Genomic DNA, 16,443 nt, shown 5'->3' on the forward strand with positions numbered 1-16,443 from the left:
GCTGCTCAAAATATTGAAAATAGAGCTACCATATGAGGGGATCCCTGGGTGGCGCAGCGGTTTAGCGCCTGCCTTTGGCTCAGGGCGCGATCCTGGAGACCCGGGATCGAATCCCACATCGGGCTCCCGGTGCATGGAGCCTGCTTCTCCCTCTGCCTATGTCTCTGCCTCTCTCTCTCTCTCTGTGTGACTATCATAAATAAATAAAAATTTAAAAAAAAAAAAAAAAAAAAAAAAAAAAGAACTACCATATGATACAGCAATTCTGCTTCTGGGTATTTATGGGAAGAAAACAAACACTAATTCAAAAAGATACATGCATCCCTGTGTACATTGCAGCATCATTTACAATGTTTCTAGGGTCTATTGTACATATTGTAAAAGGATGCAAACAAAAAAAAGGAGCAACCTAAGTGTCTTATCAGTAAGTGAATGGTTGATGAAGAGTGTTCCCTATACATAAGGTATTATTATTACTCAGCCATTTGCAACAACATGGGTGGACCTGGATGGTATTATGCTAAGTGAAATGTGACAGGATGACAAATACCTTGTGATTTCACTTGTATGTGGAATCAGAAAATTAACAGAAACAAATAGACTCATAAATGCGGAGAACAAATTAGTGGTTGCCAGAAGGGGAGGGGTGGGGGAATTAAGAGGTACAGACTTCCATTTATAAAATAAGTGAGTCACAGAAATGAAAAGTACAGCATGGGAAATATTGCCAGTGATATTGTAATAACTTTGTATGGTGACAGGAGTAACTATACTTACCCTGGTGATCATTTCATAATGTATATAAATGTTGAATCACTGTGTTATACACCTGAAACTAATATAACACCATATGTCAGCAATATCTCAATTAAAAAGGTTTCACCAAACCCAAGGTAATAAAATTAATCAAAACTGACTATATGGGTATGGCAGTTTCTCTTGAGAAGACTTGATAAACAAATCTATCTTCCCTGAAAATCATGTTCTGCAGCTGTGATCGAAGATAATAAGTAAAGTGAATCATCATGTTCAGGGTGTCTGAGTAATATCATTTTGCAAGATGGGCTCCACTTTAATTTACAGAAATAGTTTTGAGTAAAGTCAAGTGAATTTAAAATTTTAGAAAATGAGTTAAAAATAAACTGCATGAGTGAACAGATTCCCAGTTCAAGAAGTGCTAACAACTGAAAGTGACCTCGTTTTTCCTAATTCACTATATAATCCATAAATCTTTGGGGAAGTTAGAATAGGAGTGTTAATATTTGTTATGTTCCTAAAGATCTACTATAGTACATATGTCCACCCAATAAAAAATGAGCCAAAATATACTCAGAATGTGCTTCTAGGAGCATTTATTGTATGTGTAATTAATGTCTTACATCATCATAAAATTTTATTACAAAAACAAATGCAATCCAAAATGCCCTTACAGTCCTTAGATTGTTGCATATATCAATAATTCTTCCTTTGTATTGCTGAGTAGTAAACCATTGTATGGATGCAGGATTTGTTCAGCCATCTACCCAATAACATTTGAGCTGTTTCTCATATTTTTGTATCATGAATAAAGCTGCTAAATTTTAATTTTTCTGGAGTAAATACCCATTAGTATGATTACTGAGTCCACTGGCAAGTGCATATTTAGTTTTGTAAGAACTTTCCAAACTATTTTTGAGGGTAGTGGTATCATTTTACAGCCCTACCAACAGTGTATGAGTGATCTAGTTTATCTGGATCCTTATCAGAACTATTTTTTTATAATTTAACTGTTCCAATATATGGATTATGATATCTCATTGTGGTTTTAATTTGTATTTCCCTAGTAGCTAATGATGTTGACCAATGATGTTGGCTTTCAGTGTTAATAATGATTGCCATCTCTGTCTCCTCTTTGATGAAATGTTTATGATGAGAGATGCCTCGGTGGCTCAGCAGTTGAGCATCTGCCTTTGGCTCAGGGCGTGATCCTGGATTCGCAGGATCAAGTCCCACATCGGGCTCCCTGCATGGAGCCTGCTTCTTCCTCTGCCTATGTCTCTGCCTGTCTCTCTCTGTTTCTCATGAATAAATAAAATCTTAAAAAAAAAAGATAAAACAAATAAAAAAAAGAAATGTTTATGATGAAATGTTTCTCATCTTATACTTGGATTGTTTGCTTTTTTTTTTTAACTGCTGAGTTTTATGACTCTTTATATATTCTAGATAGGAAGCCCTTGTTGCATATTCATTTTCTAGATATTTTCTTTCTGTATGTAGCTTGTTTTCATTCTCTTACCAGAGTCAAGAATTTTAATTTTTGACGCTTTTGTTTTTGAAAGTATTTTTGCTGGATAAATCATTCTGTGTGACCATTTGTTCCCCCTCCCCTTTGTCAGCATTCTAAAAATGTCACTCCCTTGCATTCTGATTTTCATTATTTTTGATAAAGTGTACCTTTCTTACATGTCTTATTGCTGTTCCCTATATTTAGTATGGCTTTTTTTTCCTGTGGTGGCTTTGGATATTTTCTGTTTATCTTTGGTTTTCAACAGTTTGGCTGTGATGTGCCTAAGTGTGGTTTTCTTTGTATTTGTCCTCCTTTGAATTAAGTGCACTTCTTGGTTCTGTGGGTTGATGTCCTTCATCACAATAGAAAGTTCTCACATGTTGTTTTTTGCAGATATTTCTTTGTCCCATTGTCTGTCTCTCCTCACCTTCCAGAATTCCCAATTTCACTTGTAGGCAAGCCATTTGATATTGTGACACGGATCTTGGGAGGTTTTATTGCTTGTTTTTAAAAAATTACTGTTTTTTTTCTCTTCAGATTTTCAGAACCTTCCACTGTTCCAAGTTTACCGTTAAGCTCATTGTGGTAGTTCTTTTGGAAGTTGTAATTTTCATTTCTAGCTTTTCTATTTAGTTGTTTAGTTTCTGGTTTACTTTGCTGAAATCCTCCCCTGTTCATGTTCCTCTGCTCATCTTTCCCACAAGATTCTTTAGTATGTTTAATATAGTTATATCTACTGATTGCAACGTTATGGTCATATATGGGTTTACCTCTGTTGACTATTTTTTTCTCTTTTTTTTATGGATCATGTGTTCCTCTTGTTCCATAATTTTTTATTGTGCACTGGTCATTCTGTGTAATAAACAGTAAAGACTAATGAATATCTACCTCCTAGGAAAGGGCTTGTCCCTTTTTTTATTCTACTGCTAATGTGAGGAAACGAGCAAGAGTTAGATTTAGTTCGCCATTACCTTCAAATGTTTTGAGAATGGAATCAGAACTTTGTTTTCAGCAGAGCTTCAGAATGATTCCAGTAAGACCCTGGAGATCTCTATGTTTTAGAACTAGGCTGCTAACTTTCTGAACAGTGAATGGCTCTCTCTTAGTATTATAGTTTGACTGCTAGTTTTGGGTACACTAATGAGTTTTCTTTCTTTCCAGTCTGGCTTTCTTCTTCTCGGGAGATCTCTCTTTGCCCTACTGTTTTTTAACTATTTATTTATTTATTTATTTATTTATTTATTTATTTATTTATTTATTTATTTGGAGATGGGGGCAGAGAGAGAGAGAGTGTTAGGGGGGAAGGGGCAATGGAGTGACATGAGACTGGTTAACAGTAGAAAATCAAATTCAGTAGCATACATAAGGGGAATCCAGACAGACTAGAAATTTCAAAGACCATGAGGCCACCTGAAGCTTCTATGAGTTGAGAAGGGGGAGGGCCTGAGGATGCCAAGGGGAAGGAGGCCATTAGCAGGAAGGTGAGAAGAGATGTCTGGAAAAACAGTGTTGCCCTATGATGCAGATCAGTTTCTTAGGTAAAGGGGAGTCTCTGAATGACTCTCTTCCTGGTACCAGCTCTCCCTTCCGTAGTAAATTTAGGCAGTTGAGGAGGAGGCAGAGCTTTTCCTGCATCTGCTAGGTTTTGATCACTTTTAACTCAAAATAACTTTCATGCCAAAGTGGCCCATCCTAGGGCAGCTCCGGGCCCCTGTAATACCTCCTATGAACACCACTGCTGACCTGTTGTCCTTAGGAAGAAATGATGTCTTACATATGTTAAGTAGGAGTAAAGCTTAATTTCCTTTCTTTCTCTCTATTCAGTCATTTTGTGTCTCCAGTCCCCCTGCCCATTGGTGCCCTACACTTTGTGAATCATTGCCCTAGAGAGCTAGAGGCAGTTATATATTTTGGGAGCAGCTTCTCCCCTTTCAATTCTCAGAGCTATCATTGCCTTCAGCTGAGGCAACTCTCCTGTTGCTCCTGTTAAAGTAGGTCTTTCCCTGTGGGGCCACCCCTCCCCCACCCTGGCAGGCACCATCTAGAGCCCAGCAGGGCCCTTCAGGAAGGATGCTTCCTCCCTTAAGTCCTGGGGTGAGCCGGCTCTGTGTAACGGGATAGAATGGAAGTTACCATTATCCCATGGGATTCAGTTCATTTAGACAAAGGAGGCAAAATATTCCAAAGTCATCGTCTACTATAAATGGACTGGGAGTTCAGCCTTGCCTTTGCCACTTGGAAGCTTATGGTAGTGTTCAGTTTTACCTACACTCGGAAAGATACTCATTTGTTAATTGGGGTTTATTAACAAATTTGTTAACAAATTAACATTTGTTAATTGGGGTTTACCTGCCTCTACCCTCCTCTTCGAGCCCAAAGGATTAAGTGATGTACTGAATGCAGAAGTCCACGGTAGACTTCACAGAGCTTGAATAACAGCTTATAGAGGAGTGCTGTAGAGAGAGATTGTGAAATTTCTCTTTGATAGTGGAGTGGACAATAAGGTGAGTGGAAAGGAAATTTGATAACTTTCCATTTCCTGAGTTTTCTTTGCAGTGACATTTTTAATTTCAGAAGACAGGAGGTGATTAGTGGTTACAAAGCCTAGTCTCTGGAGGCAGAGACTTTTTAGGTTAGAATCTCAACTCCAGTACGTATTGTGTGACCTTGAGGCAATCTCTTCTCTGTTTCCTGGTTTCCTCATCTGTAAAATGGGGATCCTGCTCACGGGGTTGTTATGAGGATCAGATGAAATACAGAAAGCATGTAAAGCACTTGAGCAGTGTTCCTGGCTGGGCCTTGCAAGGCTCAGGAAAAGTCAGCTGGTATGCTTCTCTTTTTTTCCTTTCTGAATGTCCTTGTGTGGTATGATCCTGGTTAACATTTTAACTCAGCAGAGAATTCATATTACAAATCTTGACTAAAAAGGTATTTCCAATAAGAAATCTCAGTGTTTACTGGAGCTAAAGTTTTCTTTGTTTTGTTGAGTAAGTTAGTGTCGGAGGCCAGATGTTTTCAGCGCCTTTTTGCATGAATTTAATTTCCTTGTGTTCAAGTCATCAGCAAAAGAGGAGTAGGAGCTCCCGCTCCATAGCTCCATATAACTTATGACCTCGGAGAAGTAGCAGGACCATCAGCACCACCCCGCTAGCGAATCTTGTCAGTTTCTCCTCTACAACTCTCTTTGCACCTTCCCACTCTTCCTTTCTTTACTTGTTGTAGGCAGGTGCTATGTAGTGGTGGCAGTTTTCTTGGTGGCAGGGTAGAAACTATCAATATGCAGGTTTTTTAGTTTGAAAATTCTTTTTTTTTTTAAGATTTTATTTATTAATTCATGAGACACAGAGAGAGGCAGAGGCACAGGCAGAGGGAGAAGCAGGCTCCCTGTGGATAAACCAATGCTGGACTTGATCCCTGGACCCCAGGATCATTTCCTGAGCCACAGGCAGAAGCTCAACTGCTGAGCCACCCCGATGTCCCATAGGTTGAAAATGCTTGAGGTTGTATGTTATGTAGTAAGGGAGGGCCATGATATATTGAAGTTGCATGATTTTGTTAGTTTAGTTAAAACGTCTTTCTAGTATTTTTAGGTTCGGTAACTCATTAACTTGCCTTCAGTGGATTTTAAATATTGCTGGCTGCTTTGTTAGGAAGATTTAAGGGCCATTTATTTTAAGCATTGAGGTTGATAAAAAATAGTGTTTAATCTTACTGTGTTTGTAACACATGAAAATTCATACCATTATACATCTTTGGTATGTGGTTTATATAGTATTTATTTTAGTAAATTTCCATGGAATTTCATTTTTCTTTGTTGTTGTAAAGGGAGAAGATAAAATTGGGTATGAAACTTGTTGGAGTGCATTTTGATTTCACGTCTGCTGACAATCCCTGAATAGATTGTTGCAACTTTAATTCTCTCAGTTTATATGTGGAGTCAGTCACTTAATCATGACCCCTGTGCCAAAAGGTTCTTTAGACTTGAGGTCTGTCTTTGGGAGAGTGGGCTTTTCTTGATTTGGAGAGAAAAATGATGTCAACTATTCGGGATTATGGTGGGTGGTGGAGAGAACAGAACAGAATCTGGATCTTGGCAACTTCATGCTTTCAGGGTTGACAGATTCAGCTAGCATCTCAGGCAAAATTCAAACTTAACTGAAGACTATAAAAGTAAAGGAGCTTTTGTTAAGTAAAATAAACACTGGGATTTCAAATACCAAAATACCTACAGTTTGGAATATCCACATTCCATGCCCTTTCTCTCAGTGGGTAAGTTGGCCATCATCTTTATTTGCAGAAATCAAACAAGAACTGAATGGGGCATGTCCTGTACATTGGCCGCTGCCCACAAGCATCTGCGTTGTCATTTGCAGACAGGTAGGTGTTAACTACAGTAACTTGAGGAGAATGAGAAAGGGACATGTCGTTTGCATTTCCAAATGCCATTGTATTTCCATTTCGCCTTTGCCATAGCGGCCCAAGTAACACTGCCCAATGGTGGCAGGGGTGCTTCTGCCTCCTTGTTTGATGACAAGTGTGTGACAAGTGCACAAGTATGAATTTAGCTTTCTGTAGTAGAGGGTTAGCAGCGACCGTTAATTACACATCTGCCTCCTTGCTGTGTTCTTTGAAAAAATGGCTCATCTTCCTCTTATGTTTACACTCTTAAGTTGCGGGGGGAAGGGAACTGTTGGCCTTTTACAGATGGGGAGACTGAGGCCCAGATGGTATTAACTTCCCCAGAGTCCACAGCTTCCAGTGGTAGATCCAGGCATGGAGTTCTAGTCTCCGGTGCTCACATCTCCGTTCTCTCCCTTTTATCCTGCAGCCCCTGGTCCTCAGAATATGTTTTCTCCAAGATCATATTGGATGCCACTAATTAAATGGTCACTACTAATTAATAGCAGACAGAACTTAACGCTAGAAATGTTTTCAGTGGCAACAAGTTACTTTCTGGATGCCTGAAATTTTATACTTATTTTTGGGTAGTGATGGTTCTTTTCCTTTGTGTTTGTCTTCTGTTACAAGCTGTGGTATTCTTGTAGTCAGGTGGTGAGCCATTCAGCTCCCTGACTACTTTAGATAGAGTGGACATTAGGGTTTGACTAGAGGCTCAAGGGGATTGAGTATAGATGTGCCATAAAATGTGACTACTGTATTTGTTAGTCTTTTTTGAACACACAGGCTCCCCTGTAGATAGAAGTTTATGGACCTATTTTTTTTTTTTTAAGATTTTATTTATTTATTCATGAGAAACACAGAGAAAGAGGCAGAGACATAGGCAGAGGGAGAAGCAGGCTCCATGCAGGGAGCCCGATGCAGGACTCATTCCCAGTTCCACGGCATCATGACTTGAGCCAAAGGTGTCCCTGGACCTGTTTGTTATATTGGCTGGTACTATAATTATCCTCAAGGGGGAAAACAAGTAACTGAAGGTACTTGTTGAATGGCACATGAAATCCCTAGGTTAGGTTTAGTATTACATAGCTAGCTTTGAAATAGGTTTTGTTTTTAGAATATGTAAAAATTGTCATGGTAATGAAAAAAAAAGAGGCCTCTGCAATGCAGTGCTTACATCTGCTGCTTCCATCCGATAATGCACAGATTTCCTAAGTACTTCTGTGCATTTATGTAATAATTCTTTGTCCAAATTTAAGATTCAGCATATTTAATGAAACTGAATGGTGGGACGCCTGGGTGGCTCAGCGGTTGAGCATCTGCCTTTGGCTCAGGGCATGATCCTAGAGTCCTGGGATAGAGTCCCACATCAGGCTCCCTGCATGGAGCCTGCTTCTCCCTCTGCCTCGTTCTCTCTCCTTCTCTCATGAATAAATAAATAAAATCTTAAAAAAAAATAATCTGAATGGTATTCCTGATTTGGTTTTGATGTTTGGTTTCCAGCAGGATGTTGTTTGATGACTGTATGGTTTTTTTAAGCCTACATTGTCCTAATATCTCATGTGAGCTTGAAGAGGAAGGTTATAGGGTCATGGGGAGCTAAGAGCAACTGCCACTGGTACCTGTGTTCCATTTGTTTTGCTCTTGAAATAGCAGTGGAAATGCAGAACTTCAGGTTATTAGCTAAAGATAAAAAATAAGACACTATCCTTCTCTCAACCACTCCTAGCAGGCCCCACAGATCCCTGTGTAGGGGCCTGGGTGGTATCTGTGGTAGCATGGGACTGTGGTTGATGTGGGGATAGGTGAGAAAGAGTCAGCAGACCCAAAGTGGGGCTGGAAGTTCAAGGTTTGAGTTTGGCATGAAGGGAAAGCAAGTGAGTATTGGGATCAAGACAGGTCACATCAAGCCAATAAAGACACAGGTAACAAGTGAATCAGGTTCACAGGTGCTCACAACCAAAATGTGGCCAGACACCAGAGACAATTTATAGATACAGGAGAGCAGAAGAGACTCAAGCCAGTTGAAAGGTAAAGCAGCTTTAATCATTGTTAAGAAAGCTTCTTTTTAGTTTATGTGTTAGGGTGGTTGTGGAGATTAAAGGAGATGCTTCATGCGAAAGCCCTTTTGTAAGTGGCATGATGGTTCAAATTCCATTGGCAGTGGAGAGCCTATAGGATAGCGGGTTTGTTTTAATTCATTTATCATGTGGAAATAAGATAGTACTTTTTAATCAGAGGTGTTTCATGAAGGTCGTGATTCAGTGGAAATGGAAAGAGTCAAGGAACTGTTTTTAAGCAAGGTTAGTATATGTCTGAGATTTCACTTACAAACTTACAAATGCATAATAAGTATTAAAAAATTAATGTTTAATGTATATCGGAAGTGTTTTACATTTTTGGTTAATAAAAAGAGGAAATCTATTTCAAGAATAAGTCACTGAGCTGTGAAAAAAATAGAAGTCCATTTAGTAGGAAAATTACATGATGCTTCTCATTCTACAATCTGAAATAGACTATTTTTAGCATCTCTTTGAATCAGTGATGAATTCCAATTACAGGATTCAGTAATTAAAGCAGAGAAAAATATTAGCATCATTTAGGCAAGAAAATCTTTCACTTGAATTGGATCTCTTTCAACTTTTAAGTTGTTGTGTTCAGAGGCCTTCCCAGAATCATTGGTTTGTCATCTTTATGGGGTCACAAGCAACAGGAGAAGTACCAGAACATCAGCCAAGGACACAGTGTTCCACTTTCAAGAAAGGGAGTTTAAAAAATTCTGGGATTCTGGGATGTCTAAATGGGCAAGTGTGTTGTATCTCTGTTGTCTGCAGAATTCTGGAACAAATCTTCAGGGTCCCCTGGGCTTCGTCCTGCTTTCCCATCCTTCCTGTTGGCAGCTCACTCCCCCACCAGGACCGCTGTCCCTCTGTCCCCTGCATCTGTCCTGCCTGCAGCTTTCTTTCCTCGACTCTCAGGCTGCCTATGAGGGTCATGAAAGAAAGTGCTCGACAGAGCCAATTGGTATCACTCCACATTTGTATTTAATGGTTGTAGATTGTTCCATAATGTTGCTAAACAGCATTTAAAAAACTTTTTCATAGTCAGCAATCTTGCCTCAAGCTGGAAGCCTTATTTTATCTTGAGCAAGTTATTATTTATCTTTTCATGCCCCTTGCACAAAAGCTCATTAACTGGCTGAATTGAAACGAGTGTTCTGTTGACCCAAATTCTCCTGCTCTTTGCTTGGGTGAAGCCCAGCACTTAAAAGTGTTAAGCCATTGGGCCAGGATAAGGTCACTGGACACAAGGCGAATCCAACTTTCCAGGTTGAAGTAGGTCATGAAGAAGCATTGTGATTTTATTTTTTTTTAATCTCAGCATTCAGGAAAAATAATTTCTTTGGCAGATGTTTTTTGAGTGTGAGCTGTGTGCCAAATACTGAGTTACGTACTAGGAATTTACTTGTTTATTTATTCATGACAGAGAGAGAATGAGAGTGAGAGCGAGAGCGAGAAAGAATGAGAGGCAGAGACATAGGCAGAGGGAGAAGCAGGCTCCCTATAGGGAGCCCAATGCAGGACTAGATCCCAGAACCCTGGAATCATGCCCTGAGGCAAAGGCAGATGCTCAACCACTAAGCCACCCAGGTGCCCCGGCGGTACTAGGGATTTAATAAGGTAAATGAAAAAAAAAAATTTTCATAGTGAAAAGCGGTTAGGGGTCAGAAGTGTTAAGGCTCACGGGTGGCTGCCCAGGGCCCAACCTCTGCCATGAATAGTAAAAACAGCAAATAAACAAAAAACTGTAATATTTGCAGTAGGCAGAAGTATCATACAACTAGATCCATTTTTTTCTTTGAAAACAGATTCCATTTACTATGAATTTTTGAACATTTCAGCCTCTAAATTCTTTGATCTCTTAGCAGCTCAGTGCATTCTGTTGTGATAATGAGGCACATTTAGGGATAGAACTAAATCTGAACTTCTTCGATCATCTTGGTTTTAGGTTCCCTCTGTGCTCATGTATTCACTCAATATTTGTTTTCTTTTGGACCAAACATTGCTCAAGAGATTGCTGTGAATGTGATTTTGTGTAAAGCCCTGGGGGTATAAAGATGTGGGTGACACTCCCAACCCTGGTGGACAGCCCTGGTGGGTGTGACAGTGTGATGGGGAACAAATTGTAATGGTGGTGGTGGTGAAGCAAGTAGTAATAGCAATGATAGGTACTCTTTGTTGCTTATCATGTGCAAGGCCTGGATTGTCCTGCAGATTAGCATATAACTCCCGCAGTCTCATTTTCGTAGTTCGGGAGATTTAGGCTTAAGTAACCTGCTTGGAGTCTTGGACTGTGTAAGTAAGTGGGGGAAGTTGGTTGGAGCTCAATTCTGGCCTGGAGTCCACTGCACTATGGCATTTGGTATTGCCCCTTTGCTTGGTAGACATGGAGAAGGGGAAAGGGGATGCTCCTGGGAGGCTGAACAGTGCTTTGCAGTGGAAGTGACTCTGAGTCACTAGGAAGGCCCACAAGCAGGGAGGCAGGGGTAGAGAAATGCAGGAGTGGGGACTCAGGGCATGAGTGCAGCTTGGGAGAGGAGGCCACCCTGTAGCCTGGGGGTCCTATCGCAGAGTGGTGGGGCCAGAATGGAGATTTCCTAATAAGCAGGAGTGGGCCTAGTGTGGTGGCAGCACCCAGGAGAGAGAACCAGTAGAACAAACTGGCAGGCTGGCTTCATTAGTGGGAAGTGTGTGCTGCTTCCCTCAGGCAACATCTGGTATACATTGTTCTGAGCACTGCACCTCCTGAAGGACCCGCCAGAGAGCACCTGGGAAAGGCGGGGCATTTACCTCTGCCTTTAGACACTTGGATGTTGGCAGAGCTGAGGGGGTGGTGGATTCTGCTTGCTTTCAATGGGCAAAGCAGAGCATTGTTTGGCAGTTAGAAAGATGTAGGCTCTTACTGAATATAAAGAAAGCCTTATCTCAAATAGTGTTTCTTAATGAGTGGGATTCCCCACTCACGGTTTCTCTCTCCTGAGGAGTGTTCAGGCAGGTGGGTGGGTACAGGGAGAGGGTGGGGTGGACCTCTGGACTCCTCCTAACGCTTTCCCTTGAGTTTCCTGTAGCTTCCCTGGAGTCTGGCATGCAGATTCAGTTTTCATTTCAGGAGCAAGCTCTGGGTGTACTGCTCATGATCCTGACTTCCTCCTGGTGTCCTAATACTTAAGTACTGATACAGCATTTATCTTTTTATTGACTTTGTATAATCTGTGCATCTCAGAGGATCATAACCAGTCTCTTGGTGTCACTTTGAGTCCCATGCGGATTTAAGTCTTTTCCTGTTTATTGCAGCTCGTACTAGCTTTCTCTTCTCTCAAAACTCTGACCATTTAGCACTTTTGAACTTGCGGTGTGGTGTCTTTTCCTATATAGCCTTGCCTTTGTCTGACTCATGGTTGTATTTCTGATGCATAGTAGGATATTAAGTGTTTGAATGGATTCATGAGTGGTTGACATGACCCAGATCTTTATCTGAGCGGTTTGATTCTTTGAGCATTATTAGCCTAGAGTGTGGGCCAGCTGTGGATCTCTGCAAAAGTCATGTTATGTCAGGAATTGATTGTTCATTCCTCATATTTTACCAGGTAGTTACACTGTTGATTAAGTTAAGGGGAAGAAAATATTGTTTTTATGACCGTTGTATTTAGGTCTGGGATAAGGACTTTTTAATGAACAGATCACTCAAAACCGGGAGAATTTTTCACTTGGACTCATAATTAATGTGGTTTTATTAATTATTAAATACATGAAAGTGGACCTGGTTGACAGTGTGATATACATAGGTGACCAGTAAATATCAGCCAGCTGCAATTCTGTTTTACTCAGCACTATCCCTTCTAAAACTCGTTTCATATTCTTTGTGTTTATTTACTCTTCCTCACCAGATAAGATAAAGCTTTCTGGAGGCCAAGACCTTATTACTTAGAGTTTTTGTTTTGCCTTCTACAAAACAACTCACTCATACATTGAATTGTGGGACTAGCTAAGTGTGTCCCTAACTGGCTCTAAATTCAAAGACTGTTCCAGCACTGGAAGTTAGAGTATAGGTATCCAACCTGAGAGAGGCCAAGGAGGGGAAACACAAGGCTGCTCTCTTTTACTGTGTCATCAGATGTACGAGTCTAGCTGAAAACGTTCATATTAGACATTCTTATGAGATTGTTTTCTCTGCAGGTAACAGAGACTACAGGTTCTAAAGTGCCTAACAGTCTTGTAAATAGAACTTCACACATGAATAGTTAAGAACACTGATGATGCAGTCTCCTGGGGAGGGAGGACCCCTTAGAACTTGAGTTTGGTTAACAAGGTAGCCCTGGAAAACCCAGCCGGGAGACAGCTCTCTGGAACATGTGTGGGTGTTGTACACAGGGCAGCTTCTCAATTCTGGAAAACTGGAATTCGAAAGCTTGAGAGGCATGGTGAGGACCAAAATAGTAAAGAAATCCTAGTACAATCAGATTAAGATAATATTGGCGAGATTAACAGTAAGTTGTTTGGACACAACCTGTTCTCAGGTGACATGTTTTCCTGTTGCGGGGTTATTTATCTTATATTGAATTGGATGTTGTGGATACTAAGATAAAAGGGCATATTACTAGGGTCAACTTCATTATCATCGAACTTTTAAAATGCTCTGTAGAACAAAATTAGGTATTTCATGAGATAAGTCATTTCTCTTAGCAGAGTGTAGAGGAATGTAAATTGAACATCAGCTGAACTGGTTAGGAGCTGAATGGTCTGTAATATATTTGTAATGACCTGAGCTCATCATAAGGCTGTTTAGTCCTCTCCTCCTCCATTCTTCCTATTTTTAGAAAAAGACATTTTCCTAGGTAGTTATTTACCCTGGCTTGATTATCCTTGGTGTGTGATTATTCCTTGCAATAATTTCATGATAACCGTTTTTCTTTTTTGTTTTTTTGTTTTTTTTCTGTTTTTGTTTTTACTCTGAATAGCATAAGGAATTTTAATTTAGCAGTATTTTAAGAATTAAACTGATGTCTGGACACAGCATGAGTACATTTCGATGCCACCATACTGAAAGCAGTGTTGGATACCTGAAGGAGCAGGGATAGGTACTCTTTGAATGGGATCTTAAAGGGAGGAGTCAGTTTGTTTTCTGTTCATTGGCTTGTTCATTCACCTGTTCAACAAATACTCGCATGTTCATATACCTTTCTCTTGGTATTCCTTTTCCCAGATATGGTACTAACCCAACTTAGTATCTCAAGCCTGAATTGTTAAGAGTTGCACTGTTTAGTACAGTAGCTGCTAGCTATGTGTTGCTATTTAAATGAACATTCATTAAAATGGAATAAAATTAATTTAGTTTCTCAGCCACAGTTGCCACATTTCAAGTGCCAAATGTGGCTGGAGGCTGCCATATTGGATGGTTTCATCTTCAGAACACAACCGTCATTGCCGGATAGTGCTGCATAAGTGGTCCTTGACTCTACCTCCCAAGAGACATCCTAGCATCCCATCCACCTATCACCCAACACTTCTACTGTCAAGTTTGTTCCCTTTAAAAAAATTCTTCCCATCTTATTTTATGTCATCATCTGTCATCTGGATTAGGGCACCTGTGTTACCAGGGCTGTGATATCTTTTCTACCACTCCCTCCCTTCCACTGTTTTGATATCATGTATACACCTTTATCACATTGGATGCAGATTCCTTGTTTGTACAGTTTTCCTGTGGTGGACTAAGAGGTTGTTGGGGGGGTTGCGGGATTGGACTTTGGTCTTCTAGGGTGGGGACACATCACCACAAGAAATAAGTGTTTATTGAGCAGCTAGAGAGCTGAATGGTTGTGGGGAGGAGGCTGTACTAGGCTGCGTTCTGAAGGTTGGGCACAATTGGTGTGCATAGAAGTGAGAAGAGGGCCTTCATGCTGGGGGAGCATCATGGATGCAGACTCATTGGTAGGAAATTAACAGGGCAACTGTGCTCCTAGACCACAGCCATGGAGAAGCATTTTCAGTACCATCCAGAGCTTAACCATGGGACATAAATAGAATTTGAATTCTGGTGTTGCATATAAATGTGTTTCCCTAACACCTAAATAGAGGTGCTGGGTTTCACACTTAATAACCTTAAACTGTAGCTTCAAAGATAAGCTCTCCCCTTATAATATTAAGCAACATGCTCACAAAGTCTAGTTGATTCTTCAAGACGTTTATGGTTTCCTGATTTTAGTGAGACATGGTAGCAGCAGAGCAGGAAAGAAAAATGCATGTGTACATATCCAAAAAGGAAGCTGTTTATTTTATTTTATTTATATATATATATATATATATATATTTTTTTTTTTTATTTATGATAGTCATACAGAGAGAGAGAGAGAGGCAGAGACACAGGCAGAGGGAGAAGCAGGCTCCACGCACCGGGAGCCCGACGTGGGATTCGATCCCGGGTCTCCAGGATCGCGCCCTGGGCCAAAGGCAGGCGCCGAAGCTATTTAATGCAGCAGTTCAGAAAAGTGACTGCAGACAGACAGACCTATCCTGACCCTGTTTTCTTCTGAGCTGTGTCATCCTGGGCATATCATACCCTCTGGTCCTTGGTTTCCTCATTTTTTGTTGGAGATAGATATTACCTGCGTTGTGAAGATTAAGTTAAAATGTATGTGACATGTGAGCACTATGCCTAATCCTGAGTAAACCATTCACCAAGTGATAGCTAATAACAATAGAACATAGCATTTCAGGCAAATGGGAAAACTTGTTGTATTTCCCAAAGGAAGAATTAACACAAGATTGCTAAAGACAAATGGTCATCCACTTTGGACCCTTTCCCTCACAATTAGCTAGATAGAGCCATATCTGAAGGGAAATGTATAGTGCTGGCTGCTTTCAGAATCAGGCAAATAAGGTGATCTGGGAGAGGTAAAATTGGTCCTGGATAATCAAAAACCCAGGGCTTATTCTCTCTGTTTGGAAATAAAGTGATCACTAATGCAAATTACTTAGGAAGAACTCACTTTTTCTCTGCATAATCAAGAGAATGCTGTACAGCTGCTCCTAAGGAAAGAGAAGAAAATTATGCGCTGCTTTTAATTTTAAATAAGCAAACTAGTGGGACATGTATAAGTTAGAGGATCATTGAATGATCTATTTTTCCCCCTACTTTCAAAATGGTTGTGACATTCTAAACTGCATAGGTTCTCATCCACAGGCCTACATGTAATTCATCCATATCCAGAGAATCCTCTTTAGTAGACTCAAAGTTGTTTTCCCATTCAGAAATTGCATATTGCTCTTCTCCTGTGCCCACATGGCCTTTGCCTGGCCTCCTCCTCCCTACTCTTTGTCCCCTGAGAAGCTGTTTGATATATCCCACTCCTCTACCTCACTCTTGCCTTCTTGCAGCTACCTTAATGTATTATAATTATTAGAATATATTGATCACCATCACAAGACTTTTAGTTCTCTGATGAGCAGGCATTTTCTTATTCATTTCTATGTCTGCATTGTTGGGGAACTTACTCCTATAGGATGCTTGGTGAAGTTCTGAATGAATGAATGAATGATAGTCACCAAATTTTCTTCTGCATGTTCTTCCTAAGTAAACCATAACTCTGTTTGGGTAGGAAACTGTCATACTTTCTGTTACCACCTAGCTCCAGCACAATGATAAATAGTATCAGATTGCTCTATAATCTTGCTATTATGAGTATCAGTTATCCTGGAAACACTTTTTAGGATCATTCAGCA

The 16,443-nt window shown here is 40.3% G+C and overlaps 1 protein-coding gene across 2 annotated transcripts in view; it reads left to right on the forward strand.

The window, feature by feature from the left end:
• Positions 1-16,443, forward strand: part of WASF3 (WASP family member 3) — a 134,057-nt gene that overhangs the window by 42,909 nt on the left and 74,705 nt on the right. The gene's annotated exons all lie outside the window — the stretch shown is intronic.

This window comes from Vulpes lagopus, chromosome 8 (genome assembly GCF_018345385.1).
Source record: "Vulpes lagopus strain Blue_001 chromosome 8, ASM1834538v1, whole genome shotgun sequence".
Taxonomy (NCBI): domain Eukaryota; kingdom Metazoa; phylum Chordata; class Mammalia; order Carnivora; family Canidae; genus Vulpes; species Vulpes lagopus.